The sequence below is a fragment of the Schistocerca cancellata genome, chromosome 2, assembly GCF_023864275.1.
Source record: "Schistocerca cancellata isolate TAMUIC-IGC-003103 chromosome 2, iqSchCanc2.1, whole genome shotgun sequence".
Taxonomy (NCBI): domain Eukaryota; kingdom Metazoa; phylum Arthropoda; class Insecta; order Orthoptera; family Acrididae; genus Schistocerca; species Schistocerca cancellata.
In genome coordinates, this window is record NC_064627.1 from 793,889,195 (window position 1) to 793,904,564 (window position 15,370).

The window sequence follows — 15,370 nt, forward strand, 5'->3', positions numbered from 1 at the left end:
ATCCAAAGTTAATTTATACTTACTACACACTTTACTTACCATTATTAAAACTGTAGGAAGGTCTTACCATCGACTTTAACTATCAATACCTCAGAATCACCGTTTCTAACGTAAAAATCGAGACAGCAATGTCGTTACAAAGACGCTGCAACAGCACATCAAAGGAAAGATAAAAAATGTGTACATTTGAGTGTAAAATCAGTACGGCAACACTGAACATTTTAAATTAAAATATATGGCAACATGAAACTAAATACATTGTTCAACAATATTTAAACAATATCATGCAGTCGACTCTCGATAATTTAACACTCGACGGTTGGAAACTACCAGTAATTTGAAATTTTTCCTGCTCCCTTGACAAATACTCTGTACATTGACCAGAAGATCAATGTGTTTTCGCCCCCTAGGTTATTTGAAGATGTAATGGTGATGGCATCTCACCAGCAAATTTTTAATTTGAAGCCAGACCTCCCTCACACTCTATAATTTGAAGTCCATTACTTCTCTGCTTCCCATTGAAGTTCCCCTGCATCTGTGATTCCCAGTGTAGGCGCTGACAACCTCACGTTTGTTTCTTTGACCTATATTTAATTCATTCTGTAGCCTGCTTTCATTACGTGTTCTTGCGAATCCGTGTTTCTGAAACCTGTGAACACCATGAGTGCTACACGAACAAAGTGTCTTTTTTTTTATGAATGTCTTCCTGGTCGCGCTCTTCGATTCAAAGACGAAATGTGCAATGTAGAAAAAATGTGGAAGAACAGAATAACTATCCTTCTATCCTGTAACATGGACGGCCTCAGAAGTTGAAACCACTCTAATAGATAAATGTGAAAAAATGGTTCAAATGGCTCTGAGCACCATGGGACTTAACATCTGATGTCCTCAGTACCCTATAACTTAAAACTACTTAAACCTAACTAACCTTAAGACATCACACACATCCATGCCCGAGGCAGGATTCGAACCTGCGACCGTAGCAGCAATGCGGTTCCGAACTGAAGAGCTTAGAACCGCTCGGCCACAAAGGCCGGCTGGGAAATGTGAAAAACCATACTATTTGAAGGGGATAACATCACTTCCCATAATTTGTCACCCAAACGAATAATTATTGATGACAGCAGAACTGTTAAATGAGTGGCTGACCTCGGCTGGTAGTTATATGGGAAAGGAGAATTGCAAAGTTAACTCTTTTGGCTAACTGCACCATGCATAACAAGCCACCACTATTAGACATTTAGAGTTGAACCATTAGGCGAGGGAATAATTCAGAAATTTTAAAACTTGTTTCACTTGTTCTGGATAGCACTGTAAATGATACGAGGCTAACGTAACAGTTTTGACCGCTATCACCTCGACTGATAAGGCGTGGAGTAATGTCCGCTATACAATTCTTTACAATTTCTTCGGAAAGTGCAAGTTTGTCATACAAAAAGAAAACGCGGAACAGATATCATAATCACGAGAATTAACGAATTCAGTCCTACCATACTCAGGTTGGGAACTTTTACCCATCTTTAGTGAGTTCGTTCATTTTGACGATGACGTCGGTGTCCATGGTTTTCGATCTGTCATGATGAGAACGAGGAAGATAACGAAGCACAACCGCCAATGCCTGTCACATTGAGCGGGACAAAGTCATCTGTCCCAACCATACATTTCCATGCCCTCATGAGGAAACGAGTGATGATTTCGTCTCAGCTCTCATCACCATCGAAATTTCGTAGGATAGTGCTAGGCGGAAGTTTCTCTCTCAAAAGAAAATCACCGACTAGTTTTCAAAATGACGTGTAGTTTCGTTATTGTTAATTTTCCCATTTACTGTATGTTTACACCATATGACTATGGATCTGTATTTCTTTGCACCTCATTAAAATAAAGATGAAAGTACACATGTGTGTAATATGTATGTGCTACAATTTACTTTCCATCGAACTCTCATATATTTGAATTATATGTCCCGATTATTTGAACTCCCTAATATTTTGAAACTCCATAATTTGAATTTTTTTCCCCTGTCCCTTGAGTTTCAAATTGTGAGTCGACTCTATTTTTCCAGCTACAGAAAATTTCTGAGTATCAGATTGATATTTGGTGTATTTTATGATTCAAGATCAGTGTATTTCAGAGCCAGGTGCCTGAAACTAAATGAAATGATCGAATGGCACCGATGGCTGGGAGTCTCTACCTGTGGAAGTTCATCCGCCGAGATGCAACTATTTTCTGTTGTCACCATATTGGGCGACTTGCGTGTCGATAGTGATGGGATGATGATGTGGACAATCCATCTCACAACTGCCGAGCGGAGAAAATCTCCGTCCAGAAAGGGAATCAAACCCGAGCCTACTGCATGGCAGTCAGATGCGCTGGCAGTTCAGCCGAGAGACGACCGTTGTCGGATACTAACGAATATGTACAAATTCCACACAGATGAAGCGTTACGAAGTCCAGTTTCAGTTGTTATGTTTACGGACTTAATAACGACGCTGTTCCTTGCCCTACTGCAGATATTTACTTCGCCTTAGGACGATGACGTTGCGTCACAGACAGTTAAGAGTAATCTCTCTACTGCCATACAAACTAATCACTGTCCTATGACTGTATCTGGCTCATGCTTGGTAGCGGATACTTATTACTACCGTATCCACTCAGCCAGTTTCATCAGAAATATAGAGCACTGTCAATTAGTGAATCGGATTAAGTGTCGTAAGCGGTCACCGTTTCTGATGTTTCATATAAATTAGTAGGAACACTAGAGTCTTGATTTCTGCACAGTGTAGCGCTGTCTTTCATATTCTCTTCTACTCACGCTCCACCCCTGTCACGCTCTAAGGAGCTTTCGTGTGTCAGCGCTTGGAGCTGATTGCAGTGAATAAGGAATTCAGTCGGCGAATTCGCCTCAGATGAGAGACTCCACGTGTATCAGCAATTTACCTAATGAACACACTGACCTGATTTCGCAACAAATGCCGCGATCAATCCAGTTGGCATTGCCCGTTTTCTCTCTTCTTCTCACAAGTGAGCTATTTTCAGCAAAATTTACTAAAACCTGCAAAAGCGCTCTTTTGCTGTCACGCACTGGATGGAGAGAAAACTCTTGACACGTTAATGGTAATCCTAAATCACGATTTCATTAATAATAAAAAGTTCTACAACTTCATGTTAAATGTTCATCGCGTGTTTCCGATAAAGGAATAATGAACACTGACGTAAGTCACATTTGTACCCTTATCTTCGGATGTAAGCATTTATCTTCGGAATAGGAGGTATTTTGTGTGCCCCGGAATAACATTTAAATCGACCTTAGCGCGGCCTCTTTTGGGTTTATTTCTTCCTCATAAAAGGTCAAAAAAATGTTGTTTTTTAGGTTCCGTAGTTCAAACGATAAAAACAGAACCCTAACAATATCACTTTGTTGTCCTTGTGTCCGTCTGTCTGTCTGTCAGACTGTTAAAAATCCTTTTCATTAGGAACGGGCGGACGTATTAAGTTAAAATTTATATTACATGCCAAGGTCTACTGTCCCTATGGAGTGTAAAATTTAAATCAATGTAATCAAGACCCTACAGTCATTTATGCCACATGTTTTGACACTCGCGAATTCACTCATTCAATCCTCTAGGATACGTCCCGTTGACGTAGAATCATGAAAATTGGGAAGAAGCAAGCTTTCACATTACAAGTAAAGAAAAAAATCCTAAAATTGTTAATTTGTAATTATATCATACGAAAAACATATATCTTTTGTCATTTGCTTTCCGGTTCCAGACTTGAAATTAAAACATTCTAGAAAGTCTTAGAAGAGCTGATGTCGGTATCTTTCAAGAATCGATACCGATAACAGGCATACTCGTCTAGATTCTCGGTTCCCGGAATGGATGACCTGCCTCGTGTACATGACTAATTCTGCAGGGAACTCAGTGCGCGAGTCCCACTCGCGCCTGGTAAATTTTTGCGGTGTTTCTTTAAAGTCTGAATTAGAACGTTGCGTGTGGAAGAAATAGCTTCAGATATTTACGAATATTTACAAATATTTAAGTGTATTGACATCACTTATCAACTGAGTTACATAGTCCGGATGCATTGAAATGACCGATTCTACGCAAATGTTTTCCTCTTTACTGCGAATTACATCAACTGTAAGTAACTGCCACATCTTAAATCTTGTACAAACTGTCTTCCGTTTTCTAGTCTTGGTCTACCAATACTATGTATCTCCTCGACTGTTCCTTTCAGCGCCAAGTTAAGTATTCCTAGATGTCGTGGCCCATGTCCCTCAGACGTATCCCTTCTTGTTAGTCCTCCAGTTGCCTCACCTATGCTTTGTGCTTTTTCTTTTTTTTCCTTTCGTCCTGTGTTCTGTCCACTTAGTACTTTAATATTCATCGATAGCACTACATTTTTAATGATTGCGGTAAGTTTTCCTCCATATTTCTGGTGGTCTACTTTCATAGTATGGCGTGTTCCAGAAATAACCTCTCAAACTGTGCTTAGGCTTAGCGACGTTTTCCCAACCGATTCTGTTCAGTACCTTAACTTTAGCTATCCTATCTAACTGCCAGATCTTCAGTATTCTTTCAACGCTCTAGATTTAAAACGTCCATTTTCGGCTCGCTTTTACTCTATGTGTGTACACTTCTTTATAAGACTGCATTCCACATAGTTGTTTTCAGAAAATACGTGAATATACTTTAATTTGCATTAGGTAACAACATACTTCTGCATTTGATAAAAGTTTTTTCTTCTTATTGCTAATGTGTACTTTATATCTCTTCTCTGTACATAAAGATTGAATTATGTAGATTGAAGGAGGAGAGGGAAGAAAGGAAAAAACTCCTCCCGAACTGGCCATGAAGGCCCAACGTTACCGACCGGCCGCCGCGTCAGCCTCAGCCCACAGGCGTCACCGGATCCGGGTATGGAGGGCCATGCGGTCAGCACATCGCTCTCCCGGCCGTATGTCAGTTTCCGAGACCGGAAACGCTTCGTCTCAATTAAGTAGCACCCAAGTTTGCCTCACAGGGGCTGAGAGCACCCCGCTTGCCAACAGCGCTCGGCAGACCGGATGGTCGCCCATCCAAGTGCTAGTCCAGCCCGAGAGCGCTTAACTTCGGTGATCGGCCGGGAACCGGTGTTACCACTGTGGCAAGACCGTTGGCGAAGAAAGGAAAGGAAAGGGATTATTCAAATCAGCTGCATCAGGACGTTATGCTGCGTCAGCGGCAACGAGTGAAAATGTGTGCCATATTGGGACTGGAACGCGGAATTTTCCTGCTTACGAGACACTTAGGTTAACCGTTGCGCTACCTGTACACAGTGCTTATGGCAAACCGCGCGGAGTACAATAAACACTATGTCCAGGTGGCGCAATGGTCAACCTAACTGTGTAGTAAGCAGAAGATCCCGAGTTCGAATCCCAGTTCGGTGTACATTTTCACATCTTCATTTCTTTCAACTGATACTATTCGCTGGTGAAGCTACATTTACAAGTAGTCGAATCAACAACACACGTAATAATCAGCGACGGCCGCAGGAAAATCCGCACGTTACAGTGGAAATCAATTTACAATATCGTTTCTCAGTTATTGTTTGGTGCGGCATGATGGATAACATGTTGATAGCTCCAATAATTTTTGAGGAGCTGATGATGATGTTTGGTTTGTGGGGCGCTCAGCTGCGCGGTTATCAGCGCCAGTACAAAGTCCCAATTTTTACACAGTCTAATCCACCGACTGTCACGAATGCTGAGGATGAAATCATGAGGACAACACAAACGCCCAGTCCCCAGGCCGAGAAAATCCCCAACCTGCCAGGGAACCGAACCCGGGACCCCGCGATGCAGAGGCAGTAATGCTAGCCACTAGACCAGGAGCTGCGGACCAGAAGAGCTGGTGAGGGGACAGAATTGTTGGCATTTTTGCAAAATTCGTTTGTTGAATACCTTGAGGACCTTCCGTTTGGCACGCGGACTGCACTATACTTACATCATGATGGAGTCTTTCCACATTTTGCTATAAGTGTCAAGAAACATCTCAACCGCACTTACGCTAATAGCTGGACTGCTCGTGACAGTAAAATTAACTGGCTACCAAGAGCGCCAGACGGTGTGCCATAAAATTTTTGTTTATGGGGACGAAAAAAGTCTGAGGTGTAGAATGGCTCCCAGACAAGCATCGCCACAAGATATTCCAAAAGAGCGCAAATGCATTGAAGTTGACACTGGGATATATGAACATTTATTGTGTGCTGTACAACAGTTCTAATTTAACATGTACGATAATGATTAGAGGTGAACGTGTTAAAAATATTTATCTTTCAGTTGATACTTTGTAAAACATATATTGTAATGTTTACTGACTATACTACATACGTAAACGTGTGAACGTAACAATGTACAGAATAATGTACAAAATAAATAACACTGCATTAGGTGTTATAATTAAATTCTCGTTCTGCCCCCCGTTACTGAGTGGTCAGCTCGACAGCCTGTCAATCCTAAGGATCCGGATTTGATTCCCGATTGGGGCAGAAATTTTATCCAGTCAGGGACTGGGTGTTGTCCTAATCATCATTATTTCATCCCTATCGGCGCGCAAGTTGCTGAAGTGGTGTCAGATCGAAAGACTTGCACCCGGCGAATGGTCTACGCGACGGGAGGCTCTAGTCACACGACATGTATTATTTGTATTGAATTTTCGGTGCCTGAGCCAGTTTAGAAAGAAAGCTATTTACCCAACTTTGTAGGAACGACGCTGGGACTGTGTGTTGCAGGATTTGTGTTGTTAGTAGAGTTTAAGTCATGACTGGCCGTTAGCTGCCGGTACAGGTACGACGACGTACGACTGAAACACAAGCAACTGTATGAATTGCAGTTGCAGACAGTCAACATGGATTTCAACAAAGTGAGCAGGGCTTTCCTCATAAAGGTGTTCTATCAAAACAACAGCAATAGTGCTGCTTCAATCGACGAATTAAAGGAATACGGAGAGGCCTTCTTTCCGCATCGAACTCAAAAACGTGATTCGCAAGATTGAATTAACTGGCTATTTCGGAATTGCTCCTGGGAGAGGCCGACGACCAACTCCGCCACGCTTTGTTGAAGAAGTTATTGTCGCCATGGCTTAGAATGGTGGATACATTGGCTGATATCGAAGCGGTGCACGAGCTGTGTCACGACAGCTCAACATTTCATGGTCCACCGTACTTTTAGGCAGTTGAAGAGCTCTCTCTATTGCGGTAGTAGGTGTAGATGACCGCCACATTGAGCTACGCTAGTAACATTAACATGGTACGCAGTCCACAAGTTTTACCCTTGCATGAGGAAATTATAAAGTGTTTCGTTCAGTTGTTTATTCGTTACTTCTCTTCTGCATGTCCTTAGAAAGTTTCATTGTTCTACGATCGCTTTATTATGGGTTCCCTCTCAAGCAGTGAAATTATAAAGATCCTGTACCTTTAACGTGTCTTATCTCAGAACGTATTCGGATTAGAGCATATGTGTACATGATATTTTCTACTTCAAATAATCGTTCCTGTCATACTCTGCAATATTGACCATTTCTCCTCGGACACCCCGTGTATGTTCTCCATCTTACGATTTGCCTTATCCACGTTTGTCAGATGTGTAAGTCATATTCATTATGACTGTTCTGAGCATATTAAAAAAGGATTTCCTGTGGTTTGCTTCCTCTGCCATCTTACAAAAATCGTATAGGTTACAGCCACGGTGGTGAATGATATTCGCTTGTCACCTCTAGACCAAGAGTTGCGGACGTTACGAATACGATTAGTTTTTTACTGTTGTGGTCCACTTTATGTCACGGTCAGACATTTAATGGATGTAACTGTTTCCACTGATTCTTGAACAATCGTGTAATTAAACATTAATGGACCTTTTCTACAACTGATGCGTAATATGTTACTATTGTTTATAGTGAGAATAACTACCAATCCCTACACTAAGCGTGAGACTACTACAGGTCTTTCTTCATTTCACTACCGTTTCCTAGCTTTGCACTAGGTTATTTATAAACACTACGAAGCTTAGACAGTAATGGTCATGTAACACAATCTTGTGCCACATCCGAAGGAACTTTTACACTCAGAGTTTTCTGTTCATTGTAAAAGACTGCTGTGTCTTATCTGCAAGCGACGTTTGAATCCAAAGATAAAAAAAGCTCCTCGTCCAGGCCATGAAAGCCGAATAGATTTCTGTCGGCTGCTGTATCTTCCTCCGCCTTGCGGTGTCAAATGAAAGCGCTATGGAGGGTCATATGGTAAGGACACCGCTCTCCCGGCCGTTTTCCAGTCTTTCCAGAGCGTGGAGCCGCTACTATTCGGTCAAGTAGTTCCTCAATTGGCATCATGAGGCTGAGGGTACCTCGTGAAAGTCCTCACACCAAGGAAAGATCCTTAACATTACCTGGAATCGAACCCGGATCCTCTGCATGAGAGCCAGCTACGCTGACCATTCGGCTACGGGGGCTTGCCCTATTTTTTATAAGCTCGTAATTTGTCAGCAGGTGACAGTGTCAAACTGCATCAAACCCATTTGTTAAGAGACGATCAGAGCAGCAACCTGGGGGCCTGTACCTGGTGCCTTCTGAATCTCATGGTAGAACAGAGCGGACTCCGTTCCACACGGTCGACATTTGTCGCATTACTGTTGAATCCAGCAAAGGATATTTTCGATCTGTAGAGAAGTAGTAATAGGTGAACATAAAAAGTGTTCCAGATTTCTACAACAAATTGGCTCCAGTGACATACGCCTACAGTTTTGTACTTCTGTTCGACAAACGTCCTTGAAAGCGGTAATGAAATGCCAAACTTTCCATTCAAGTGGAACTCTGCGTTGCCCCAGCGATGATGATGATGTTTGGTTTGTGGGGCGCTCAACTGGGCGGTCATCAGAGACAGTACAATGTCTCCATTTTCACACAGTCCAAGTTACCCACTGCGACGAATGATAATGATGAAATTATGAGAACAACACAAACACCCAGTTCCCCGGTATAGAAAATCCACAGTCCCCGCCGGGAAACGTACCTGGAACCCCGTGATCCTGAGGCAGCAACGCTAGCCATTAGACCACAAGCTGCAGATTTACCGCAACCAATTACGATAGATTACTATTAGAAAAGAACCAAGTTCTTTTTCACACTCCATGTAGAATCGTGTAGGGACCTCCCTCATCATGTGTTTAACCTTTTCTGTGATGAGCGGTTTTAGCTGACATTTGGAACGTTATTCGCTCCTAAGAGAGCTTAAAACTGCAGCTGATGGGAGGTACTGCGCCTTTGAAAGATGAATCTCGCGTAGGTCCTAGCTAGCTTTTTGTGCAACACAGAAACCCATAAAATTCACTAAGTTACTTTGAATCGCGACTTCTGTTTTCGGAAGCGTTTATTTTTCTAAACGTCGAAACGCAAAACTAATAAAATTGCGAGGTCTCCTTCATTCCTCGCTGAAAACAGATTGTTTTCTATCCATGTAGTGCCAGCGCTACGAGCGCAATAACGTTTCTTTGTAGCCACTTAGAACTGACTGCAGTGCATTGCGTGATCTCTTGGAGTGAGTCTTGCGACACGTATCAGCAATTTAGCTGATGGGCCTGTTGACCTGATTTCGTAACAGGCAGCAAGATCAATACGTCGGCCTTCTTTCTTTCATTTTCTTCACGTGCAGTGATACTCAGTCAGCAGAATGTGTCAGAACCTCTCGCATCCTCTTTCGTGTTTCAATACTCTACAGAGTAACTTCGACGAAGAACAGACGTTCATCTAGTTTTCTTGCTATCACTGAGTCCCTCTTACACTGTTCAATAAACGTAATTTCGTGAAAATAAACTTAATTCACGTGTTTATTAGGAATTTTCTGATTCCATTGCATTTGAGCAATGTTATCATCCTCTCCAGTAAAGTATGGAGTGGGTAGCGCAGTGGCTAGTACACTGTGGACTCGCATTCGGGACGACGATGGTTCAAACTCAGGTCCGGCCTTCCAGATTTAGGATTTTCGTGATTTCCCTAAACCGCTGGAGGCAAATGCATGCATAGTTCATTTTGAAAGGGCTCGACCAATTTCCTTACCCATCCTTGACACAATCCGAGCTTGTACTCCGTGTCTAATGACCTCGATGTCGACGGGACGTTAAACCCAATCTTCCTTACTGCTTCTAGTAAGGTATCAATCTCTGACTTTTTAAGACTTAAGTGTAACTATGTTTTTAGTTTTGTTTCGTTTTTGTAGTGCTGCTAAACTGACTAGAATAAAATTCGATTTTTATCGACAAATTTGTTTTAAAATTATCGGGGATTGTGTACGTAACTGTAACATCTTGCATCCTTTTTCTCTTAAACATTTTATTTCATTATTGGATGGAATACTAACTTAAATATTAAATTCAACAACAGTTCAGAAAATTCAGGTTCCCTTGATCACTAGTTGTGTCTCTTCTTTAACTTATTTTTCGTATCATTGATACTTTAAATAGCGTTCTTCATTTGAGAATTGGTACCAGATATAAGGAGATGTAGCTACCTCAAAGGTAGTATAACATTTACTCAACGTTGCACTACATTTTGGGTTGCTAAATTTCCTCAAATTAAGAATGATATCTAAGGTTTCAATGAAATGGAAAATAAGTGAAAGAAGAGACTCCAGTAGTTATCAAGGAAACATGAACATCGAATATTTTGTATCTTAGAATCTTAGAACTGTACGTTGTTACCCGATTGGTTAGTTGATTAGAAATTAATTTAATCTCATTCTTACACTATGTAACTATCACACTTTCACGTAACGTATACCTGAGATGGATTACATTTTTGTCTTTGTTGCATGTCAGTTCCTGTATTTCGAAAATGTGACGTTTGAATATGCGTTACAATAGAAAATGATATTTATATGGCACTCTCTCAATAGTTCGTAACTGGAAACTATGCTATTCTTATACTCAGAAGTATTGTGGCTCAAAATTACATAAGTCTGCAAATAAATTCAGAAAGGAGTATAATAGCAGACAAATGGAACTTCCATGCTCCCAGCTCAAAAGTGAATGTGTAGGAACAGCAAATAACCAAATTAATATTCCAAATATTGTACAAGAAAATAATGTCATAACTATATCAAAGATATTGAACCCACTGAACTTTACAAAATACAAATGAACCATAATACTCGTAGTAACGGAGTGCTTGGCATTCGGAGGTAAAAGAATTCCATAGAACTACACAAAATTTTAACCCAAACATCATCTTCCACTACTCTAAAATTATCCGTGATCCCTCTACCGAAATGATAAGAAATAACTCTGTATGAAATTTCCATTTGCCAATTTCTTCCTTCCACATTAAAAAATGTTGGGCAGCACAGACAATGAAACGAAGCGAAGTACAGCAAAAGCACATTTAATATTCCTTGAGACTGATGCGAAATAAATGTGTTTTCCTACTTACAATAGTTGTTTAATATCGTCACAAATGAAGATATTGTTGACTACTCCTCATCTGCAAGTTAAATTGTTGATGGTGTACAGCAACCAGCCACACATTGGTTTCAGGTTACTTGATTCAAAAAGTACCGTTACCAGTCTCGAATGTTTTACAATTCATCATCAGACGATTTTTTCATGCTTTCATCAATAAAGATTGTATATTGGTTTCCTGAGTTACCCTAGGATAAACATAATTTACGAATTACAAACGTGTAACCGAAATGGTTTCGCTACATATTTGTGTTGGAACTTAGGTGACACGTCCATTTGGAGCATTTTAATTGGCAGTTTTCTTGCAATTAAATATATTCTGAAGCATATCAGTATTTTCAGTCATAAACGTTGCACTGCATTGTAAACAACTTTCGTTCATTCACAAAACGAATTTTCTTTGTGCACCACATGTTTTGATTTGTAGTTTGCGAAAACAAATAAACAGTTTGCAAAGTACATAGCTGTCAAAGATGCTACAGAACAATGATCCAAAGATATAGCTTTTCTTTGGGAGAAAGGGGGGGGGGGGTGGAAGGAAACGTAAGTTACTGTTACGTTAGATTGAGGTAGTGTTTTACTTTAAACCTAAATACACGAGATTTTGTGAATTATACACTACAAGCTTATTTCATAGAACGATAGGGATACAAGCGTGAGCAAGAAGTGTATAAAATCCTTAGGTGGTATTCGAACATCGATGATGATAATAGATTAAAATTTAATAGTATTTAGCGCCATAAATAATACTGACTACTGCAGATATACACAATATTAAAAGCTTTCTTACTTAATCTGCAGATAGGTGTGCAAATATTATTTATACTGGAGCAAGGAATGTACTTTCTGGAAGGTTTTCAGGAAATGAGTATTAGCCAATTCCATCTGCTCATTCAGGGTTTTCTTCTGCAATGTGGGCTGCAAATGTAGATTTATTCAAGTGTCCAAGGCTTAAGGCATCGAGGTGTTCCTTGTATATAATCTCAAAACTTCTGCGTGTCTGACCAATGTTGAATTTTGGGCATGAATCACGCTGGAGCTTGTAAATTCCTGATTTAATGTAGGGGCTTTTGATAGATACACTACATGGATCACTTTTTGCTGTAATTTAATGTTAGTTGAGAAGCTGATATTAATCTTCTTCTTTTAAATATGTTTGTAATTTGGTGTGATATTGGGCCTATGTATAGAATAACAGCACACTTAAATCTGGCTTCTGCAGGAGTCTGATTTGTTTTGGATTGATTGCTGTGCGGACTACTGTTCTCTGGAACTGTGGCCTTTGCTTTTATTTTTTTTATTTTTTTTGTATCGTTTGCCTTTTAACATAGGATCATAGCCATTATTGTGAGCAACTGTTTTAATTAGACTGTTTTCATTTGTTGACCTGTGTGATTCATTGGTACTTATAGCATTCGGTCTACCATGGCCCTGAATTATGACATTTTGTGTTGGCTGGATGATATAAGGAGTTGTCAGTGCTGACATTTGTGATGGTGGGTTTCATGTGGATTCCAAACTGACGTTTATGATTAATGCTATACGTGATTTTTTAATAAAGTTACCTAAATCGAATTTGTGGCCGGCTGCTGTGCACCATCAACAGTTTGTTTTATGTAACAGCCACGACCTCAAACCATGTCTATTAATGACAAAACTACTTTCTGCAGGATGCTTATTGATAATAAATCTGATGCACGATACCTCTACTGCAAATTCAGTCAGCAGTGCATTTAACTTTGTTCAATTACAAGATCATAAACATGAAGACTCCCTTTTAATCATCAACAATCAAAGTCGATTTTCTCAAATTCTTCATTACTTCGCGTTCACAAACCTAATCATAGTATGCAATGCCTTAAAAATCAAACTGAGTTCCTCTCTTCAAAAGAACGTGGAGAAATGGATACATATTACACAAAATTATGGAAATTAACATGTTACATGAAGATCCAAGACGTCTGTGTTCCCCTCACTCAGACCACACCCTCGCTTCTTCTTCTCCCTCGATCTTCCATCCCTCCTCTCGATCTCTCGATGGTTATCAGCGAACGCCATTCGTCTGTCGTCCGGTACTGCCCTCCGGCGGTAGAAACGGGAGTGACCTGTGCCCCACTTACGAACTTCTCACTCCGTTTCGACAGGTTCATTGAAGTTAGCTGTTACAAGGTTATTAAATGGAAGGCTGCGTGTCGCTCTAACATATTAATCACGTTTCCTATTTTTCTTGTCTCATTATGATGTTCTCTGCATACATATACAACAAGTTTAGAACCTCTTCGTGTAACTTAAAAAGTTTTAGTTTATGGTGATACAGTAATAAAACGAATAGATTTTGTGCTCCTGGGTACGGGGGTTTCCTGTTTTTGGGGTCTGTCGTCTTTTCTTCTTCAACTCCAACACTCCAAACTTTCTATTTCATTTCTTATTCCTCATTAGAGTACCAAGCTATCCCTCCACACTCACTGCAATTTGTGAGAGATTCACGGTGAAACATACGGACCGGTCCAAACACTCGTCGAATTATGGTATTATATTACCATAGTTATTAATAGTGAGCTACGTCGCGTTATAAACCATCTATAATACTAATACAGGAAAAAATCCTCGATAAATGAATTATATGCAGCGGCTGGGCACAGATCTGGAAACACCGGGGTAAATGCGTGCTTGAAAACAAATGCAGATGCTAACATGTGTTTGTAGTTTTGATGCATTATGTTGGAGCTGTGTAAAAGTCGAATGTCGGCAGGTTGTTGTTGTTCGCATTGTGCATGCTTCCACAACCAAGGAAACCAAAGTATTCGGTCTTTCAAGAGGCTCCATATCGAGGATTTATACCCCATACAAGGAAAGCGGAAAAACAACATCGGCCAGCTGCAGTGGCCGAGCGGTTCTAGGCGCTTCAGTCCGGAACCGCGCTACTGCTACGGACGCAGGTTCGAATCCTGCATCGGGCAAGGATGTGTGTGATGTCCTTAAGTTAGTTACTTTTAAGTTCTAGGGCACTAATGACCCCACATGTTAAGTCTCATAGTGCTCAGAACCATATGATTCAAAAACATCATCCACTAACTCATTATGCGGGCGACAGTGTGCGTTAAATGATCCTAATGGACAGTCATCGAAGACAATCGCGATGAAAAACAAGAGGACGATGGTTACAGAAGTCACTGCAGAAGTTGCACTTGTGAATCCGGTCAGCAGTAAAGCAACAAGAATGGAGCTCCATAATCTGAGAATTGCAGGATGAGCTGAAATTCCGAAACCACTCACTAGTGATGCAGATATCAAATAATAGGACAACGTGGTGCCATAGCCTTAAAACCTGGGAAGCGAAGAAAGTAATTTGGTCCGGTGTGTCTTGTTGCACACTGCTTCCAAATTCTGGCCAAGGTTACGTATCAAGACTGAAAGATGGCAGGAGTTTGGTAATGATTTGGGCAACCATTCGTGATAGTCTATGAAGCTCACGATTATGATAAAAATATAGGAATTGTGGGTCCGCCCTGATCCAAAACAACATTTGTTAATTATTTACTTTCTCCGCAAACTAGTTTCAGCGACAAATATCGCCATTATCAGTGGGTTCTCGGCTATTAACTACAATATATCACAGCATGGTATTTAAGATTGTGTCGGTGTTTGCGGCATATTTTCTGGCGTTTTCTGTTACCGTTTTTTTCGACATACATCATGTCATCTGCAAGTTCGTTGCACGGTTTGCTGCTACTTTTACACATTGAAAAACATAACTTCCGTTCTTCGTTCATATTCCAAATCATTATGCAATCTTGCTGTTCGTGTGTTTGTGGAATAAATAAATAACAAAAGTGTTTTGCTTCAAGGCGGACCCACAATTCCCATACTGTTGTTTATGTG

The 15,370-nt window shown here is 40.6% G+C and overlaps 1 pseudogene; it reads right to left on the reverse strand.

The window, feature by feature from the left end:
* Positions 1-5,044: 5,044 nt before the first annotated feature.
* LOC126163688 (5S ribosomal RNA) lies at positions 5,045-5,162 on the reverse strand (annotated as a pseudogene).
* Positions 5,163-15,370: the final 10,208 nt, after the last annotated feature.